The sequence below is a fragment of the Elaeis guineensis genome, chromosome 4, assembly GCF_000442705.2.
Source record: "Elaeis guineensis isolate ETL-2024a chromosome 4, EG11, whole genome shotgun sequence".
NCBI lineage: Eukaryota > Viridiplantae > Streptophyta > Magnoliopsida > Arecales > Arecaceae > Elaeis > Elaeis guineensis.
In genome coordinates, this window is record NC_025996.2 from 61,039,749 (window position 1) to 61,043,473 (window position 3,725).

Here is a 3,725-nt window from a genome sequence, read left to right on the forward strand (position 1 = left end):
TAATGCTCATTTAATGTGGTCTAATGGCTCTATTTCAGCCCAGATTGTTCTCCACCATTCCTTAAAGCTATAAAAGGGACAAAAAGGTGGGAATCATCAAGTAGAATCAAGAAGAGAGATTTTTGAAAAGAGGATTTCAAGCATACTTTTCAGTCCTAAGCAAGAGCTCACTCAAAGCATTCAAGAAGCTTTTAATTCAAGCTCACCAACTCCTCAAGTGTACATTCAAGTCTCCAACCACCTTGAGAAAATCGAAAAGAGCTTTCTTCTCTTTGAGTAAAGTGTATTTAAAGCCTCATTCGCTCATTAAAGGAGCTTCTTTTGTATTTTCTGTGCTATTGATTGTTATACTCTGTTTGAGTTATTGTTTTTGGTTTGGAAGGGTTCCAAAACAAGGAAAGGTTGATCCGAACCTTGAATCGGAGTGTATTGGATTGGCTTGTACCTGGGAAACAAGTGGACTAGCTTAGAATAGCTAGAGTCGGAGTTTTCGACGTTTGTATTCAGGTTGAATACAAGTTAGTGGATTGGAATTCTCAAGTAAGAGTTTGGGGAGTGGATGTAGGTGCAAGGTTGGCACCGAATCACTATAAATCTTTTTGTTTGTGTTGTGCCTAATTGCTCTTCTTTAAAATTTCTTTATTTTCTTACATTTTTGCATTCAACCATTAATCTTGAATCAACTATACTCTCCTCATTTATTTAGCTATTGTTAAACATTTATTGTAAGTCATAAGTTAAGTTTAAAATTTTTTAGAAATCCAATTCACTTCCTCTCTTGAATTGCATAGCTGGACAACAATCTAGAAAAAACAAAAAGATCAGACATCCAAAGAACATGCTTGCCATGCTTGTTGTCCCAACTAACAATCCCTATATTACGTCCAGCAACTTAACTTTGGGACCATTAGGGCGGTCAGGTGGTTGGCGATAGATGCCTTCTCCCTTATCTCCCGCATAAAAACCTTTGTGAGTTGATCGGTGGGGCCCACACGGCCACCGTCGGTTTTCCGTTTTCAGAATGCCTGTCCTTCAACATTTGGAAAACCCGATCCCACCCTTGAAAACTTCCTGCCATCCTCGTAAATATTTCATTTCCATTCTCTTTTTCATCTCTCCTCCTGCCCACATTTTGAGAGAACAGAAAGGGAAGGAAGTTAGACCCGCGGCAATGGAGGTAGCAGCTTAATGTCCTCCTCGGCTGAGTTTCCCTTTCTGATTTCCAGGTTCCATTTGCTCTCCTCACCTAAACCTATTTAATGCTTTTTGATTTCCTTCTCTCTTTCTTTTTCCTGATTTCGGTGATTGCTTAACTCTGTAGTTCCAACTAGTACTTGTTTCATTGATCCTAAGTTGCTCTATTCCTTTATTCATGGTTCTTGACTAAAGGGTTGTTCTAGTGGCTTTGTAGAGCACCTCGGAAGAAACGTTTGTTACGGGAAAAGAAAGAACAAATAAATTAGAAGCGGTGGATCCTACAGTACGAACGACAATTTCCAACCCAATTAAAGCACCACACAGTCAAATACGTAAGCAATAGATCGAGCTTAACCTTGAAGTGTAAGATTGTGCAAAGCTGTTAAGACATTGAATCAAATTGTTTGCTGACAGTGTTGTTTTCATGTGAACAGCTATGAAGTATGTTCCTTAGCAGTGGCTATTGTTTTCCCTCAGAACTCATGATTTCAATCGCCTCACCATTTTTTTTTTGTGTGTATGTGAGAGAGAGAGAGAGAGAGAGAGAGAGAGAGAGAGAGAGAGAGAGAGCAAGTGTAGGCTGCAACACCATTACTTGGGATGTCTTCGTATAGATGGTCCTTGACAACCTTGTGGTTTCTGGGAACAATGACATTTCTAATCAATCTTACATTGAATATTGTGGTCATGCCATGATTTGTGTCTCCTTAATTAGATCACATTTCAGTCTAATATGTCTAGCCCTGGCACAACATCTTATTCTTTTTTCATAGCCTGAGGTGCCAGCAATCATGATTGGGATTGTGAACCTGTTTAGAAACAGATAAGTATGCAATCAAATTATCCACAGTTAAATCTATATCCATCTTCCAGTCAAGGTCTATATTGTGTCATGCCGGATACTGTACTATTAAGAATAACTGATAATCACAATTAAAATGGTTGCAACTTGCTGTAACTTGCTTTGTTTCACGTGAGGTAGTTTGACCAAATGGAGGATACTTGCGCAATTTGGAGTGATCTGGATTATGATTCCAAGTCATATTGTCTATTTTTGCAGATGTAGCTCAATCCAAGTTGCATCATTCAGTTGGTCTCCTTCACAAATTTCTCACTAAATTAAACTAATTCTCTTTTATGTCCAACATTCTTGTTTCCTTATTTCACTGCTCCATTTTATTGGAGGGCTAAGGTGGTATTATATTCCTGTTTCCTACTAAACAGTTACCTGTAAGATGTGTACTTGCCTCTTTCATTAGACCTATGCGACCTAATCTTTCTGTCAACGTGGCATTGCACCTTAACCCTGTTAGCTTTGTAGGCCTCCAAGTTTACCCTTATACTTGGACAGATAAACATAAGCATATTTAAGGAATTATACCTTTTTAAGTTTCAAATCCTTTTGAAGTCGCATTAGCCAAGTCCATTAGGGTTTGTTACAGTTTATCATTGTTAAAGTTTTCTAGCATTGTTGGCCAAGGGTTACTCTTCCCAATTTCTGGGTTATGTACTTCCAACATTTGAGAGTAACCCATAATCCTTCATTTTCTTTAGCTTGCCAAGCCTACCATCCCATAAAAAGAAGTCTTACATTGACAAAAGGTTTAAAATATATGAGTGACAAAACATGCCTTAGCATACTGTGGCTTGCCTTTAAATGACCCTTTATGTAACACCGTTATTTGATTAGATTCTACCTTGCAGTGCAATCTAACATTATTGGATTTAACTATTAAGATAGATAGTTTCGGATGCTGGGAAATGCAAAACATTGTTGGTGGTGATGGTCTTGCTAGAGAAGTAGAGCATGCACTTCTTACTCGTAACAATTTCTTTCACTACATTTGTTGAAAAACTCCAACTCATAATTATCAAAATATAATCAAAGTAGACTGGGTCATGCTGGTATCTGCCTACTGTTCTGCTTTGTTATTTCAGATATGATGCCGGAAACCATCACCTCAGTGATGTGGACTTGCTGAAGCAATAGTTTATGTTTTAAAAATTGTTCGAAGTTAAAAGAAAAAAGAAATACTTCAGAAAAATGATTTATGTTAGTGATTGTTTTTAAAGACTTGTCTGTCTTTTCACACAGCGTAAACACCAGCTTGGTATGGCAATGCATCGCACTATGGGATTGCATAAGCACGATATATGATATTCTAATTTTTGTTCAAAGTTCATTTTTCTAGTAATTATTTTCTTAAAATATTTATTTTATCACTTTCCAGTGATCTCTACAGCTTCTTGAACAGAAAAGCAATCCAGATTATCTCTCGTCATTTCTTCCCCTTAATATATTGTAGTAGTGGCTTACTATTTACGGGTAACCATGTGATTTTTGAAGGTGATTATTCACCCAACTCTGAATTAGTTGTTTTTGAGGTTTTTGTGCAGTATATTATGCAAGCACATTTGCTGACAGCATTCACCTACAATTCTTGAAGATCCCCAATATTTGGATTCTGACGAAATTAGAAATTTAGATAGGTTATTATGTTTATACATTTTATTAATATTTGATTATG

The 3,725-nt window shown here is 37.0% G+C and overlaps 1 protein-coding gene across 6 annotated transcripts in view; it reads left to right on the plus strand.

Annotated features, from left to right (window-relative positions):
• The first annotated feature begins 1,069 nt into the window (after nt 1-1,069).
• Nucleotides 1,070-3,725, plus strand: part of LOC105042761 (uncharacterized) — a 45,338-nt gene continuing 42,682 nt past the window's right edge. For 4 of the 6 annotated variants that reach the window (XR_012140479.1, XR_012140480.1, XR_012140481.1 and 1 more), the window contains exons 1-2: nt 1,070-1,226; nt 1,412-1,529. The gene's annotated coding sequence lies outside the window, so the exon portion shown is untranslated. Of the gene's footprint in view, nt 1,227-1,400; nt 1,530-3,725 lie in introns of all 6 variants that reach the window. The other 2 variants (XM_073255177.1, XM_073255178.1) reach the window with 2 other exon arrangements.